This window comes from Cebus imitator, unplaced genomic scaffold, assembly GCF_001604975.1.
Source record: "Cebus imitator isolate Cc_AM_T3 unplaced genomic scaffold, Cebus_imitator-1.0 Scaffold56, whole genome shotgun sequence".
Classification (NCBI taxonomy): Eukaryota; Metazoa; Chordata; class Mammalia; order Primates; family Cebidae; genus Cebus; species Cebus imitator.
In genome coordinates, this window is record NW_016107371.1 from 1,176,567 (window position 1) to 1,195,189 (window position 18,623).

At 41.3% G+C, this 18,623-nt stretch overlaps 1 protein-coding gene and 1 pseudogene across 5 annotated transcripts in view; one reads left to right on the top strand and one right to left on the bottom strand.

The window, feature by feature from the left end:
- Window positions 1-18,623, bottom strand: part of NCALD (neurocalcin delta) — a 446,431-nt gene that overhangs the window by 303,255 nt on the left and 124,553 nt on the right. The gene's annotated exons all lie outside the window — the stretch shown is intronic.
- Window positions 13,129-18,528, top strand: LOC108304648 (annotated as a pseudogene). The gene has a single exon (XR_005200342.1). The product of XR_005200342.1 is annotated as a tubulin beta-8 chain-like (transcript).

The window sequence follows — 18,623 nt, forward strand, 5'->3', positions numbered from 1 at the left end:
TTTTCTTCTAGGGTGTTTATGGTGTTAAATCTTATGTTTAAGTCTTTAATCCATCTGGAGTTAATTTTAGTGTAAGGTGTCAGGAAGGGGTCCAGTTTCTGCTTTCTGCACATGGCCAGCCAGTTATCCCAACACCATTTATTAAACAGAGAATCCTTTCCCCATTGCTTGTTTTTGTCAGATTTGTCAAAGATCAGATGGTTGTAGAAAGATTTATCTTAAATTTATTATGTGTGAAGAAAGGTATAGACATTATTTAGTGCAAACCTTCATGTCACAAATGAAGACAGTAAGACTCAGAGGATAATAAACCCCCCAAATCAGCAGAAATGACCGCAACCTCAGATCTCCTCAATCCTATTCCAGCGTTTTTTCCACTATAGAAAACTAGACGGCTATTGCCTTTTCTCAACATGCACTCCTCTTTGAAGAGCAGACTTGCAGCAGCATTTCAAAGCGAATGTTTGATTAATGTTTTTAAAGGCAATTTTTCCTGTGAAGAGTGACCTAAATTGCCAGACATTTTCTTCTTGAACAAAATCAAAAACTTCCTACTATTGTCCTCTGACTGAGAAAAGTGTGTCCATGTATGTAATATGCGACCAATTTTTCCAAAGGAGAAGGGGTATCTTATCTGAGCACTGCATAGTGCATGTCTCTGGGCTGAAAACAATGAACTGGGGCACCTGATTGGCATATCTGAAAGAAAAATATAAATGATAAAAGCTGATGCATGAAAAACAAACCCGAGACATAGGCAGGATGTGTGCATTTACTTGATAAATGGGTAAAAATCAAATTACAAACTCCTTTCTTTCAGAGCTTCAGCACTGCCCCATCAGTAAACTAGCACATCCATTTTACTAGATGAATATTCCAGAGTCTAACATGTATTGCATCTTTCCACTGACCTTGTCAAAGCATGCCTTTTTCATCACAAGAAGTAATAAAGATCCATAGCCTGGATCAATAAGATCTGACATACAGACTGACACAGTAGCACAAAGTCACTTGGAAAAGGAATTTTTTTAATTAAAAGAAATAACTCATAAGAAATGGGTACTCCATAGTGTTTTCATGTTCTTGCTCTACATTTTGACAAAATAAGAAAAATCCAAAAAGTGTTATATATGTAATATATCACAGATTAACACATGCATGTATGTGTGTGTATGTATATAAGCAAGCTGAAGCAGTATGGTACAGTAATTAAGAACCCAGACTCTAGAGCCAGACCACCTAGTGTACATCCCAAGCTCTGTCACTTACTGTATGACATCGAGAAACTTAAAACATTGTCTAGTTCAGTTAGTTCATTTAAAACATGGGGTTGATCATGTTAGTTAATTCATAAGGTTGTTATGAGGATTCAGTGACAATACACATCAAGTGCTTAGAACAGTGCCTGGCCTGACTAACATGCATGTGCTGTTGTTATTATTGCTGTTATCATCTGTGATGGGGACAAAATTATTGACATGTGACTATCCATGGTCTTCCCCCACCCTTGTCTGTTTCTAACGAAGGTATATTCTTGCTTGCCAGGTCGGCTTCAGGATTTTTCCCTTGTTACATGAAGTCTGAGTCTGAGAGTGAGAAAACCCTCCAGAGGACATTTAGACTCTATTTCCCCAGAGAGGTTCTGTACAGCAACAAAGCCCTTCGGGTTGTGTGGGCTTTGGGAAGATGGCTGGATAAATGAACTAGACAGCAGGTGCCAACAGAAAAAAAAAAAACAAAAACAAAAACAGAGAAGCGAATGAGAGGTGAGATAGCAATGGGATGAGAGATGGTGAGGCGTCCAGCAAGTGCAGCGTAAGACATGACTGAAAAGGAGAGGACCAGAGTGTCAAGAATGTCCACTAGATTTCTTTGAGAGAAACAATAAAGACTGAAAATAAATATTTCTAATTGACTTTTATTGTTGGACATTTCCTTGAATTTGGTGCTCTCTTGGGACTGAACCTCATGGGAACCTGGCTTTTGTATGAGCTGTGTGGCAAGTGACAAAGAGGGAGCAACGTGGCGTATACAGTTTCAGATTTATAACAAGAACAGGTGATCACAAAAGCAGTGAATGACAGTGAGTGGGAGCACACAGTTTTCAAAAGGAGCTAAAATAGGCCCTGGATGTATTCACTACAGCCCTTTGAAAAATATTCTAGCAATATGTATCCAGAGCCACAAAAATGTTTCTCACCCTTAATGCACTACCAATTCATCCTAAAGGAATAAAGAAACTTTGTACACAATAAGATGCTCATGGCAACATTACTTATTATAGTTTTTTTAAAAAATTGGAAATAACCAACCAGCCAAATTAGAGCAGATTGATTTAATAGGATGCTATGACTTTGTTTAAAATGATAATGTGGGAACTTGGAAAACAATTTTGTGATATAATATTCAATTATAAAAACCCAGAACACTGATTCTAATCCTGGAGCTGTCCAGATTCAGTTTAAAGGAGACAGGAAATATCCTTTTCTTAGCGCGATGGACTATAGTCCTGTTTGCTGATATTCTTCTGGCTAACTCACTTGCTTCTCCTGGCTTTCTAAACTCCTTTAGTTTCCTCAGAATAAGTGACTTACGGACTAACCCTCATTTGATTAGAACTGCAGTATCTGTAAGTGCCCACTCCACTTTAAAGACATCTGGTCCTAGGCCCTCTCATTCTCCTGGTTCTAGTACAGAAATGACAAGAAAAAGAATTTGCATTTATCTTAAGGTTTCAAAGCTTTTACAATTTCACATTCTCTAATAATTGGGTTCAGAGGGTTAACACAACCTTTCACAACATATTTCTTTAAATAAAAGTCCCAGCACAGCTGGTTCAGTAAGTAGAATGCCTGGATAGTGCTTTTGTTGAGACCCTGCATGATCCTGTCACATCCCCTGTAGAATCCATCTGGTTTTTTATTTAAGAAACTTGCTGAAAAAAGGAGAAATATAACATCTTAACATCATTCATTCATTCACTTATTCATTCCACAAGGAAGCACCAATTATATGCCAGACACTGGTTTTGGTACGAATTATGTCACAGTCTCAACCTTTAAGAATTGCATGGAACAGGTAATTCTGACAAAATGTGATGACAACCTTGAGAGAGAAATTATGAGCAAGACCTAAGAGGTTCAATGACCCCAGCTTTGAGGAAGCCAGGGAGCATTCCACTTAAGTTCAATCCTGATTAATTCAAAGTGATCAGGTGGGAAAATGAAGAATAGGCTCAATTCAGATTCCGTATTCACATTTCTAAGCCAGTGACATGGTTTGGCTGTGTCCCCACCCAAATCTCATCTTGAATTATAGCTCCCACAATTCCCACGTAGGGGGAGATCTGGTGGGAGGTAACTGAATCATGGGGAAGGATCTTTCCCTTGCTGTTCTTGTAATAGTGAATAAGTTTCATGAGATCTGATGGTTTTATAAAGGGGAGTTTCCTGCACAAATGTTCTTCCCTCGTCTGCCACCATGTGAGATGTGTCTGTCACATTCCACCGTGATTATGAGGCTTCTGTGCCACATGAAACTGTGAGTTCATTAAACCTACTTCTTTTGTAAATTGCCCAGTCCAAGGTATATCTCTATCAGCAGCATAAAAACAGACTAATACAGCTACATTCTCTCAGACTCCCACAGCATTAGGGCAAGCAATATTCTCCTAATACAGCCCCCTGACAAAAGTAACTTGTGGAACAAAATCCCCTCAGCAAATAGCAGATGAACTAATACCTAAGTGCCCACTGTGGCTAGGCCCTCGTAGCAACTGGTAATTTTGCCATTTTGATTTGCTTTGTCCTAGACAAAAAAAGTTCTGCTCCGTCTCAGCTAGGCTCTAATTTAGCTCTGTGAATAGCAGTGGAAGAAAGTAATTTATTTGGGTCTTAAGCAGAAAGGAAGATATGTTTTGTTAGGGTGTGGAGGGCATGATGATTCCTCTTTTGACTGCATTGTATCAACAACATCCTATTTTTATATAAAGACTCATCTCCTCCAATTCTGATGGCGCCCTGAGTTGCCTCCATGTGGCAATCAGAGAAACTACACAGCCTTGTCATAACTGCTTTCAATTGTCAGGTGCCCCTAAGCTCTCATGAAAATGCCACCAATGCTATCTGTTCCTATGAGGCTGCTACCCTTAGAGCAGCAAGCAGGATGAGAATCTGAGGGAAAAGGGGTCAGCACTGATCTATCTCTATTGTAATCTCACTATCACAGAGACTTTAACCTTAAAATGAAAAACCTTCTCATTTTGGCCTCCTGAATGAAATCTTGGGAGGAAGAAAACTAATTTTGAAATATTCAGAAGGTTGCAAAAAGTTACGTATAACATAAATGGTACTAATTCATGTGTCTGAGTTCTCCTCCCAGGCAGGTAAGAGCCAAGAAAGTTCAGGAAGGGCATAGAGGGCCAGAGGCTTCTAGTGCCAAAAGAGAAAGGCAATACAGGACCTTGAAGAGAGATAGCAATACAGCTCAGCAAACCATCCTATGCAAAGGGGCTGGCTAGGTCAAGGGAGGACTCAGGTTGAGAGTAGGAGAAAATAGAGAAGAATGGAACAAATCTGTTGGTGCTTTTCCTAGTTGGTCTGTGTTCAAGAGAGGTGCTATGGAGGGTCCAGAACCATTTCAGAAAGTCACTGATCACTAGGCAGGCAAAAAATGGTCTCTTGAAGAGGATGGTCCTCTTGAAAATCCCTCAGAAAGGCATCTCACTGGGGACTTTCCATGTCACTTGTCAACAATTCTAGCACAGCTAGTTTTTTCTTCTGATATTGGAGCAAATCCTTGCTTCTCTGGTTGAGTACCAGCTAAAGTATCTGGCTTCATTTACTGGCTACGTTGTATGAAAAGTGCATTGCTACACGCCATGTGGCACGATGCCTGCATTATGAAAGTCACATGAGAACTGAAGCCATCTGAGTGAAGAACATGGGCTGGTGACACATCCTTCAGTGGAGCCACGTGGATGGGCAGATAGATGTGCTGGTGCTGCTCAAATGTCCGGTGGGCTTGTTCTCACCTCTCTCTCGCCAACCCCCATTTCCTCTTTCCTTTGCCCTAATCACATATAGTTGAACTTGATAAATAAAAGTACATAACCTTTTCCCAAGGTCAAGTGAATTTCTGAATTTCTATTATTAAACTGCAATTATATGTATTATTTTAAAAAGCTCAAAATATAAACTGCTTCTAAGAAATATTAAAATACACAAAGACAAGCCATGCATTATGGGTTAATAAAGAAAGCCAAACTATTAAGGAGAGTGTTCCTCCATTTCACGACTGACAGGTCAACTGTGCTGGTCCATACCACAATAATATGAATGGCTCACACCCCAACTTTGCCACTTACCAGCTGGCTAAACTTGAGCAAAGCCATTAACATCTCTCTGTATGAATTATAAGTGGGAATAATAATGGGTTGTTTTAAGGATTAAAGAGCTAACACATGTGAAGCACTCAGAGCAGTTTCTGGAATGGGGTCGTTGTGCCGCACAATTCCAGAGCAATATTCACATCGTTGTTCATGTGGAAGGCACCCCTGGGAGCTGTGCAGTGCTCAGCCTATGCCCAGGCCTGGAACACAACAGGGGCTCACTCGACATTTACTATTCTTATTCTTTCCTGAGCTCTTACTATGTGCTGAGTAATGTGCTGAGTGATTTTCAAGGATTTTTTTACTTAATCTTTCAAATAACCCTATAAGGTAAATACTCTTATTTCCATATTCAAAATAAAAAAGTAAGGCATAGGAAGTTTAAATAACTTGTCCAAAATAAGCCAAGGAATCAGGATTCAGACACTGGTGGCCTAACTCAACATGGAGACTCTTATTAGCCACACTAGATACCACTGATGGCAGGGGTATGCAAAGGGACAAAGGGACAAATCCTACTTACAGTAAGTTAATCAACTAATACAACTGATCCATAAGCTCACACTACAGGGAACAAAAAAAAAGATAGTAACAAATCATTCCTTTTATTTCCAGAATGTGTAGCCCTGGACTCATTATCTGCTGCCACCATATTTTCCCTGGTGCTACAAAAATTTAGAATGCCATACCCCAAATTAAGAAATATCATCAGTTTTCCAGAGCCATCAAAGACCTTTCTGTGCCCACAGCACCTAACAAGGGCACCTGTCATTAGTTAAATAAGTAAACTACTAGGTTGATAACAGAAGGTTCAACACAAATACATACGCTAATTGGCTGTTGAACCAATGTCCCAGCAATGTGAAGAAGAGCGCCACTGCTCACAGCGGGACCTAGAATTTCAGTCTAGTTTTTGGACTATCTCTTGCTGTCTAAGGAGTAACACTGGGTGGGATACTATTTTACACCAGGAAGTCCCAAGGATGGGAAGCAGGGGCAGGTCTGACACAGAATGGGGAAGGATGGGAAAGGCTCTGACGAGTCCCCTCCTCTTGGTCCTCCTACTACTGCCTCTTCCCACTACTCCAGGCTGCTCCTGCCTCTCTGTACTACTGACTCTCCTTGACATAAGACTGGCCATTGTGTTTGGGACATACTGCACTTTCACAAACTAAAAGGACATAGACTTCTTGAAGTAATGTGACAGAACAAGGTCTGGAATCAAACTGGGTTGAAATCTTGGCTCTACCACCGATCACTGTGTGGTGTGTCAAACCCCTTGGAGTCCTCTGAGCCTCAGTTTCCTCATCTATACAACTAAGACATGAACAGCATCTCCCTTATATAAAAATTGATGTGAACATTAAACGCAAGTCAGCTCCCAGCACTGCATAAATAAAAGCTGCTCTTCCAGACTCTGGACTGATTGAAAAGTAGTGACATTTTCTTTCTCTAACTTATAAGGATGCACACATTAAAATGAGTGTAATGTTCATCAAAGCAATTGCCGTAAGAATATCTCTAGGCAGCATTTTTTCCTAAAGCTTCTTTTCCTTAACACATTTCTAGAACTTCTTCTCCGGAACTGCCTTCAGTATGAGTATCTTTGGTGATCTCTATCCTTAGGGGATGCATTGAGACCAGAGTAACCATTCAGAGCCAAGGGAGGTATTGGGAAGAGAAGCATCCTGTTGACCAAATGCCAGGGGCGTGTGTGAAGTCCCAATCTGGTTCCAACACCTGTCTCCATCTCTACCACTGCCACCCGCAGCTCCTTGATTCTACACACTCAAGCCTCACCCCACCCCTGGCCCAGCAGAGCTTTTCCTGTTCCCAGGGCTCCTCAAGGGCTGCTGTTCCTGAATGAAATGTCACAGCCTTCTCTTCCTGATCCATCCAGAGATATTCTATCTATCTAGCAAGCTCCAGCCCCCATGTCAACCCTTCTGTGAAGCTTCTCCTGTCCATGAGCCACATTAGCACAGTGGTTAAAGATACAGATGTGAAAGTCCAATAAGGGCTGAGGAGAAGCAGCAAAGCAAAGAGGCCATGTGCATGGCCCAGAGAGCCACACCACTGGGGTCTGAATCCTTCCTCTACTACATGGGCATCAGCTTTGTGACTTTAGATCAGTTACTTCATGTCCCCAAGGCTCATTTCTGTTAGTGATGAAATAAAATAGAGTAGTAGCTACTTCAAAGGTCTACTTTGGAGTTTATATAAAGCACCTAGAACAATACCAGGCAAATGTTTGTTTAATAAAGTCCTAAAATCATCTCTTAGCTGGGTGACCTTGAATGAGCCATCTAACTTTTTTGGCATCACGCTTTCTTGACTTTAAAATTTATTTAATTTTTTCCCCATTTATTTATCTTATTGCATTTTAGGTTTTGGGGTACATGTGAAGAACATGCAAGATTGTTGCATAGGTACACACGTGGCAGTGTGATTTGCTGCCTTCCTCCCCATCACCTACATCTGGCATCTCTCCCCTTGCTATCTCTCCCCAGCTCCCTCCCCAGCTCTCCCCACCGTCCCTCCCCTATTTCCCACCAACTGACCCCAGTGTTTAAAAGAAAAATAATACCTACTTTGTAAGATTGCTGAGGATCAGATAAAATAATGTACGTTATTTGAGCAGTACATAATTGTGCAGAGCTTTGCATATGGTAGGATTTCAACAAAGTTTTCGTTTTTTTCTTTTTTAAAAAGTTTGCTTCTTCTGAACTCTCTAACACCTTATTTATATCTCTATTATAGTACATATCAAATTATAACAGCCCAGACTGGGGACTTCCTGAGAACAGGAACTTGTCATTATCCTTCTGATGAAGGGAAAGCCAATTCAGCTGGCAATTAAGATGTGAGGGGATCTGAAAAATCAAACCAAAACTGTAACTTGCAAAATGGATTATGACTCATGACACTGAAAAACTGTTTAAGCCATGACATGCAAAACAAACTAAACTCAGACTCTACACCTGCTCGTTCAGACACATGCTGTATTCAGCCATCCTTGCACTGCTTTAAAGAAACACCTGAGCCTGGGTAATTTATAAGGGAAGAGATTGAATTGGTTCATGGTTCTACAGGCTGTGCAGAAAGCATAGTGGCCTATGCCTCCTAGGAGGCCTCAGGAAGCTTCCAATCATGGTGGAAGCCAAAGGAGGAGCAGGCACATCACAGGGTGAAAACAGGAGCAAGAGAAGGGGGAGGGGCCACACGCTTTTATACAACCAGCTCTCGTGTGAACTCAGAGTAAGAGTTCACTCATCACCAAGAGGATGGCCAAAGCCATTCATGAGGGATCCACCCCCATGGTCCAAACACCTCCCACCAGGCCTCACCTCCAACACTGGGGCTTACATTTACCAAACATGAGATTTGGGTAGGGACAAGCATCCAAACTACATCACGTATGTTCTAAATAAGGCCACAGACAAACTGATCTACCTATAACGCCACACAGTCATCTGTCCTCAAGATACAAGCACTGATTGTTCTAGCAACTTCCTGGTTTACAAGTTCTGACCAATCTCTTCCAACGGCATCCTATGACTAACTTCAGCCCTGAAAACTCTATAAGATATTCTTCCCAAGCTTCCGCCTGTTGAAATGCCCACACCTCTCCATGGTGTGACTGTCTTTTACTGCAGCACAAGGTAATAAACCCAAGCTTGTTTGCCTCTGGTGCATTCCTGCCAGTGTGCTTGGTGGGCTTTCACACATTCTGGCATACCAAGGGCTTGACATGATGCCTAGCACTAAGCAGGCATTCAGTAAATTGTGTCTTAAACAAAAGGATGGACTAATAAGACTCTTTTCACAACTTATGAGTTCTGAAGAGAATTCTAAACAGACCGTTTCAAAAACATTAGGAGTCATATCTAACAGCCTTGAGAAGACTATGTATATAATTTTCCAAGCTGTAGACCTTAATGAGCTATCATCAACTGAAGCTATGTAATCAAGGATGCTGATGAAAAGCCAGTCCTGTTGCTGAGCACTTCTACACATCAAGTACAATTCCTGGCCTACAGGAAATTATAAACTAATCAAGGACACAAGGTGAATAAGCAAGTGGACATGATCTGGGTTCCTACAGTACTAAGCATTGGATCTTGCCCATAGCAGTTGCTCACAAAAAAATGTCTTCATTGGTGACTGACAGGGATTTTACTCTGTAAGTAACAAATGGCTGAGAGTTTTTAAGCAGAGGCAGATCCTGACAAATATGATCTAGGTCTAAGAAGCCTACTGTGGCAAGAGGAAGGGAACACTAAAGAGCAGGCAGACTTGTTGGAGGTCGTCTTGGTAAGTCAGGACAGAAAGAAGGTCCTTGCCTATGAAACTTACAGTGGAAAAGGAAATGTATCTATCTTTCAGAGCTAGGAGAGACAACCATGGCAACTAACTGACCTCCAGGGACTATGGCAGGCAACAGAGTTAAAGACGCATCAATGTTACAACCACAGTGATTTGGAAAATAATCCCGACACAGACAAGAATAGCTGCAAAGGAGATTATCTTTACATCAGTGCTAACCACCATTGTCACCGGCTTCAGGTTCTTAGGTTAAAGCACAAGTGAGCATGGCGTTGCATTCCCCATACCTGCTGGCTGGAACTCTTTGCACAAGTCAGATCAGTAAGAGCAAGAGAGGCCTCGGTATCTGCTTAGAATCACTAACTATGAGCAGCTTACAGATTCCAGCTACTCAAAGTCATGACACTCCTTTCACAAGGCATGATAGAGAAATCTGGCTTTTTAAGCTTTGCTTAAAATTTCAATTAAGCTCATTTAAGTTCTGAGAGTCAAAGACTCTCAAACTTTATTTAAGCCAATTAGCCACTGAAGCAAATAGCTTATGACCACTTTTGGCGTTTTAACTTAACATTTTGTGATATAAAGAGAGCAGCCAATATGACTGAGGACAAAGCCAGGCCAGACATTGTTCCAGGCTAGGGAACAAAGGAAACAGTGTAAATGAATGAACAATGTAAATACATAAATAAAATTTTTAAAGAGCATGCTTCTATTTATTTTTTTCTGAGGCCTTTCAGATGAAGGTAGCTTTGCCCAAGAATCCATCACAAAGAGGAGAAGAAATTAAATAAGACAAAAACAGCACAGCAGATAAGAGACTGAGAAGCTTTCACTGCATTGTGTTTAAAGACTTGATGCCAAGTACTTCGGAGAGGTAGTCCACCGGGAAAAGGAAAATCAAACACGAATGTCTTTTCCCAGGAATGTAATCTTCTGGGCATACCGTTTTATTGCTCACTGAAAACTCCCTCTAAAGAAAACATTTTCAGGTCGCTCCACTGAAACTGCTGCAACTGGTCTATTTTCAGCTCTGTTTCTCTGAGCCTCACAGCAGAAGTTCTTAAATGATCCTGGGACCAGGTTTGGTTAAAGTTGCCAAGAGCATTTAAGATCACTTTGTTGCTTTGCTTTTGTTTTCCAATCATCTACAACTGGGGCTGTGAGAGGCTACAGTGGATGTTTTTCCCAGAAATTGGTCTTTCTACCACTGGGTCATCTAAGTCTATTTTCATTAAATAATTTATGCACAAATAATCAACGAACAACTGGAAATGATTATTTAGTAATTTCATTTAGCTCCAACAGAAATAACTCATTAAGACAATAAGAGCATTCAGGTAATGACAGCCATTTTTAACCATGAAAATGCCATTTGGGGCAACCAGTAACAGCTGTGCGATCCCTCCAGGCCCCTTGAGGTCAAATGCAGACACAACATTCTTTTTTTTTTTTTTTTTTTCCCCTGAGATGGAGTCTCGCTCTGTTGCCCAGGCTGGAGTGCAGTGGCATGATGTTGGCTCACTGCAACCTCCACCTCCCAGGTTCCAGCAATTCTCCTGCCTCAGCCTCCTGAGTAGCTGGGATTACAGATATGTGCCACCACACCCGGCTAATTTTTGTATTTTTAGTATAGACAGGGTTTCACCATGTTGGCCAGGCCAGGCTCCACATTCTTAAAGGTCAACACCTTTCTCTCTACATACTGAGACTAAGAAAACTCAGAGGAACAGGGTCTTTATGCACTAAAACTTAAGAACAGGCTAGGAGAGTAGCAAGTCATTTTAAAACAAAACTGACTCTTTAAAAAGAAAATGGATTGATTACTTGTTAATTTAATGCATCTACTTTTCATTTCCTGAAAACCTAACGTCACAAGAAATAATTTGGGGGCCTTAATTGCAATGGGTCATTTTGCTAGTATTGCCCGTCTCTCCCCAACCCACACTTCCTCTAGCCATATTCCACCTCTCACTGTCCCAGTGTCATCTACACTGCCATGCCCCCAGCTTCTGTTGGGTTTGACGAATGGGAGGAGTGTGATGGGGTGCTGCTTTTCCTACTCTCTTCACTTCACTGCAGTGTCCCACAATGGGCATGTCCCTTCCCAGCTCTGGCTTCTTCTCAGTGGCCCTTCCACCATGATTATAACCCTCGCGAGACTCCATGATTTGCTCCTTTTGTTTCCGGGGCCCAAGGATGGTGATGGCTTCCCACTGCTGCTGGTTTTTGGGAGCCAGATCACCCTCTGTTTATCACTATAATCCTCCCCGGGGGTCTGCAATAGTCCCTTCATTAGACTCTCTTCATTCAATCCCACAGAGGAAAATTCTGTTTCCAGCCAAGACCCCAGTGTAACCACTCTTTAAAATAAAGATAAAGGTGTCCCTTTCCTGCTGAAAATGATGAGCAAACACAAAAGACCCATACCTTTGAAAAATATGCATGAGTAAAATGAACTTCCACTAGCCTTCTCTTTTAGAAAACAATGTATTTAATGTCAAACTTAATGACAAAAAATGCTAAGTATAGCTAATATTCCTCTTTTCTAACTTCTACTCCTGGTTTTAAATGTGGGGAAAAAAATCATACCCACTCACACTCACCATAAAATAAAAAACAAATAACGCCCAAGAAAGTCCAGCTCTAAAGACTAGTGATTCCACGTAAGTCCCATGGATGCGTGAATAATATGAGCTCTTTAGAAGTCATTATACAAAAAACATACTTGCACACGTTTATAGCAGCACAATTCACAATTGCAAAAATATGGAATCAGCCCAAATGCCCACCAATCAATGAGTGGATAAAGAAATTGTGATATGTGTATATATATATACACACACACATATATATATGTATAAATGTATACATATAGATGTATACTACAGAATACTACTCAGCCATTAAAAAGGAATGAACTAATGGCATTCGCAGCAACCTGGATGGAATTGGAGACCATTATCACAAGTAAAGTAACTCAGAAATGGAAAACCAAACATCATATGTTCTCACGCATAAGTGAGAGCTAAGCTATGAGGATGCAAAGGTATAAGAATGATACAATGGACTTTGGGGACTCGGGTGAAAGGGTGGGAGGGGGGTGAGGAATAAAAGACTACACGCTGGGTACAGTGTATACTGTTCGGGTGATGGATGCACCAAAATCTCAGAAATCACCATCAAAGAACTTATTCATGTAATCAAACACTACCTGTTCTCCAAAAACCTACTGAAATAAAAGCAGCTATATATATAGAAAATTTTAAAAATAAAAAATAAAAGTAGACTATTATTCTCTAAAAACAAAATAATAATATAAGCTCTTTTCCATTCAAGCTTATTCCTTTGCAATTACAAAAAAAATTGAAAAACATTTTCTGAATCTTCTTCTTTAGCTCTACATTTAGTTCAGAATTTGATTCACTATACTGCAAAAAGGGCAATCATCTCTCCTTTCAAAAACTGGAGAGTTAATAGAAAAAAAAAAAAAAAAGCACTGTTTTATCCAAACCTTACAAGGTAGTATATGTCACTCTCAAAATTCATTATCAATTCTAAGGCTGTATCTCAGATGGTACTTCTTTTCTTCAGTTTGGATATTTACTTATGTAGCTGGAAGCTATGGTTTTTCATCATATCATAAACTCACTAAAAGGATATTTGTTGAATTTGCAACTGTATAGTTTCCAAGGCTACACGTAATGTTTTTATTGGATCTCTCACTTATTAAAAAAATTAAGCAGTGGACGCCTAATAACATAGTAGCTGTAAATTAATAAACAGAGCACAAGTTTTAATCCAGGCACAATTAACTAGCCAGGCTATCTCTACTGCATTCTACTTTAAAACAATTCTGGTTCTTGTCACTTCAACTCCTCCCTGGATCTAGTCTCCACATCAATTCTCCGCCCTTCTCTCCCTCTCTATGCACAGGAACAATATGGTCCATTCCCTGCCCTCTGCTTCTTGTTGAGTTCCACCAACAGGAGGCACCAGTAGGTGATCTAAGCTAAAGGAGGTAAGTCCAGGGTCTGTCCTGCTCCACTGCTCCTTACTTCAGAGCCCGGTGGTTCTGGCAAATGCTTGTTCTCCAATGGCACATCTCTGACTACTGCTCCCGCTGGGTGGCCCCAACTCTTCTTCCCTCTTCCCAAAGTGAATCAAATCTTTTCACTCTAAATAGTTCCTGGTTGCCTTAACAACCCTTATTTCTTCACTTATTTCTGTCTACACTTCTGTAAATAGTGCTGTGTTCCATTTGTTAACTTCTCTCCAGAGTGTGCCTTATGTGTCCTACTGGATCCCCCAATGATATGGGCACAACTTGGGACAAAGAGCACAAAGCACCACTCAGGCCAGGGAAGGTCCCCCTTCTCAGCACCTGTGAGGTGTGCCCTGGCTTTGGAAGAGCAATGGTGTTCACTTCTGGTGTGTAAGAACCACCTGGAGAGCTTATTAAAAATCAGATTCAAGGAAAGACTAAAAAACTATCACAGATCCAAAGACTCTAAGGAGATACGAGAATTAAATATAATGTGATAGCCTGGATTCAACAGCAAAAGGGCAGTAGTGGAAAAATTGGTGAAATCCGAATAGTCTGTAGCTTAGTTCGTATTATTACACCAATGCTAATTTATTAATTTTGACAAGTTATTTTGGTCTATAAGAAGTTAACAGAAAAAGCTGGGTGAAGGAAATACAGGAACTCTTTGTAGTATATTTGCAACATTTATTGCAACATTTGCAATATTTCTGTAAATATAAAATTATTTCAAAATAAAGTGTTTACTAAGGGAAAAAGAAGAAGATTCTCAGGTGCCCTGAATCCAAATTTCACAGGCTGATACTTAAGTACGTGGCTTGAGGACTGAACCTTGAAAAGTACAGCTGTAAAGGACTTGGAAAATATTAGTTCTGGTAGGGCTAAGGATGGAAACAATTGTTTACTGATACTAAATTATAGCATGATTACTTGACTATTTAAAGAAAAATGCCAAATGAAGCTTTGTCAAAGTTCACCTATTCCAGTTAATTGGAATGATTCATCCCTTGACCAGTTGTTGAATTTAGTTTCATGCATAGAAACACTTGTATGTAGGTGCGGGTAATTATAGAACCAAAGAAAATGAGAGTAGAGTTCTTCTACTTCCTTCTCCCTCTGAGATTAAGGTTTGTTTGCAGTGCATGTCCACACCCTCCCCCAAACTTTAAGTTTCCAAGAAGGTACAGCCAACCAAACAGACTGAGAGTGACTTTCCTCATTGTTTTCATGGTGGGTGTTCTGTTTCTCTGAGGACACTTTGAGCTCCCCGAAGAAAGGAGCTAGATTCTCAGTTTCTTCTGTGCTTTTCTACAGCTCAGTGTCCTTCACCCAGTGCTTCTGGCAAATGGATAACCTATGCTTCCTGGTCTGTGCCCATATTTTGGCCTATTTATTGTAGATATAATTCTTCTGTTCAACATTTTGTCTGCCTTTGGCATGGGTGAGAGGTGGGATAGGCAGAGGTAAAAATGTTGACATTATTATGACTTGTTTCTTAACAATGTTAACTGAGCACCTGTTATGTGCCAGCCGTATTCTAGTCACTGAGGATCCAACGATAAATAAAAGAACCTCCACCTTCAAGGAGCTGAAAGTCAAATCAAGAAGACAGACAAGCAAGTAGACAATTCCCATACAATCTGTGAGCTCTCCGTTCCCATCCTCATACTTGGCCCATCATGAATGAGCAACCCTTAGGGACAGGAACAGGTTCTAGTTCCAGGTCTGCTCCTAGTAAGAACTGATTTTAAAAGAGGCACAAACTCTAAAATAATTAAGAATGTACCACTACAAAATATGCTGCTCTGGCATATTATCTATTCTGAATGAAAGGCCGTTAGGGAAAAAAAAAAAAAAAAAAAGCAGCACGTGCAAGATCACTCTGACCTTCCGTTTCTTAAAAGTAGGAGATAAAATTTCCATGTGGAAAAATGTCCTCCCTGTACCAGAAGGAAAGCAACATTCTTAATATCAAGGAAAAAAAGTTGAGGCCGAGAAAAATCTGTACAAACAAACCTTGATAAACTCACCCGTATTTTCCTAGTAGTTTCTTTACCCAATTAACTACCCTAGACCAAGCCCCTTTGCCTTGACACCGCTTCACAATTTACTACTCTTTGTGCAATTCAATGTAGAAGAAACGGATTCTAACTGCTTCTTTGGGTCTTCATTTCCTTCTAAGGGCCCCCATGCCACATAAAACTTGCATTAAATAAATTTGGGGTTTTCCCGTTTATCTTAAGACCCAGGCCCAGCCACCACCCCTCTCCCCACACACACACACACACACACACACACAAATCCTAAAAGGGAAGAGGAAAAGTTTTGCCTCTCTTACACCTTCAATCCCCTAATTTAAAAAAAAAAAAAAAAAAAAAAGTGAAGGGGGTAATTTTAAAAAATATCTGTCTCTCTGCCTCAGGGCGCTGTTACTCCATTGTGGGTCAAATAACAACGGATATAAAAGTGTTTTGAATACTGCCAAGGGTTATAGAAATGTCAAGCAATAGAAGTTAACTAGAAATGACAAGCAATAGAAATTAACGACTTAGACAGTCCCGGCCTACTAACTCTAAGGCAAAAAGCTGGTGGTCCAATGACTTTTCTATTAAGCACAAATTTCACACAGTAAGATTGTATGAAAAGCAGTCCTTTCAAAGATTTAAGCTCTGTTGCTTTAGAGTTAGCAATTAATGAAAATTAGATTAACATCAAAGAACTGTGTCAGAAGGGGAGAGGTTGCCTGCGCAGAAAGGCAAAAATTGTGTGACTGCTCCTCCTCCTCGCGTTTCTCCTACTGCCCTAGTGCCGCCTTGGCCATGAGGGAGATCGTGCTCACGCAAACCAGACAGTGCGGGAACCAGATCGGTGCAAATTCTGGAAGGTGATCTCTGATGAACATGGCATCGACTCTGCTGGAGCCTAACATGGGGACAGTGACCTGCAGCTGGAGCGCATCAATGTGTACTGCAACGAGGCCAGTGGTGGCAGGTATATGGCCCGTGCTGTGCTCATGGATCTGGAGCCAGACACCATGGACTCCGTGCACTCAGGGCCCTTTCAGCAGATCTTCAGACCAGACAACTTCATCTTTGGTCAGTGTGGGGCCGGGAACAACTGGGCCAAGGGGTACTACATAGAAGGCGCGGAGCTGATGGAGTCAGTGGTTTCCAGCTGACCCACTCCCTGGGTGGGTGAACTGGGTCTGGGATGGGTACCATTCTCATGGGCAAAATTTGGGAGGAGTATCCAGACAGGATCATAAACACATTCAGCATCCCGCCCTCGCCCAAGGTGTCAGACACCATGGTGGAGCCCTACAATGCCACCCGCTCCGTCCACCAGCTCATAGAAAATGCAGACGAGATGTTCTGCATCAATAATGAAGCACTCCATAACATCTGTTCCAGAACCTTAAAACCGACCACACCCACCTACGGTGACCTGAATCACCCGGTGTCTGCTGCCATGAGTGGGGTCACCATGTGCCTGTGCTTCCCGGCCCAGCTGAATGGGAAGCTGGCTGTGAACATGGTTCCATTTCCCTGGCTGCACTTCTTCATGCCTAGCTTTACCCCGCTGACCAGCCAGGGCAGCCAGCAGTACCGGGCCCTGACCGTGGCTGGGTTCACCCAACAGCTGTTTGATGCTAAGAATATGATGGCCACCTATGACCCCTGTCATGGCCGCTACCTAAGGTGGCTGCCATTTTCAGAGGTCCCATGTCCATGAGGGAGGTGAATGAGCGAATGCTCAATATCCAGAACAAGAACAGCAGCTACTTTGCAGAGTGGCTCCCTCACGACATGAAAACAGCCGTCTGTGACACCCCACCCCGGGGGCTAAAAATGTCGGCCACCTACATCGGTAACAACACAGCCATCCAGGAGCTCTTCAAACAGTCTCCGAACAGTTACAGCCATGGTCAGGGGCAAGGCCTTCCTGCACTTGTACACGGGCGAGGGCACGGATGAGATGGAGTTCACCGAGGCTGAGGGCAACCTTAATGACCTGGTATTGGAATACCAGCAATACCAAGACTCCATAACCGAGGAGGAGGTGGTAGCCTAGAAGCTTCCTTTTCTAGGTAAAGGGGGGAAGCAGTGTGGATTCTTTAATGTGTTCTGATAGCCATTGTCACTATACACTTCTTTGAGTCTTTACATCTTCTCCTACTGCATTTTAAAGCATTTTTATAGTAAGTAGTTTGGCCTAATAAAACATTTTTATAAAAAAAAAAAAAAAAAGTGTGTGGAATCTCCAGTAAAGATGAACCTGACTGGGAATCTCTTATTTTTCTGGCTAGGCTTACACCTCGCATGTGTCACAACGTTAACAGCGTAGTTGTTTATATATTTGACCCACCAGTTAAAGAACCTCCTACAGATATTACTCCCACTTTCTTGACAACAGGTGTGCTCAGTACTTTACGCCAAGCTGATTTTGAGGCCCATAACATTCTCAGGGAGTCTGGGTACGCTGGGAAAATCAGCCAGATGCCGGGGATTTTGACACTATTACATTTTGATCAGGACCCACTTCAAAAGCAGCCTTCATGCCAAAGATCTGTGGTTATTCAAACCTTTATTGCTAGTGACTTCATGACTGGTATACCTCCAGCACCTGGCAATGAGATCCCTGTAGAGGTGGTGTTAAAGATGGTCACTGAAATTAAGAAGATTCCTGGTATTTCTCGAATTATATATGACTTAACATCAAAGCCCCACGAATTACTGAGTGGGAGTAATAAACTTCTTGTTCTATTAAAAAATAGAATTAAAAAAATTTTTTGATGACAAAGATTCTTTATTATATGGAGATCCTATTATCTGATCATATTACCTAATAAATTATATATAAATGTTA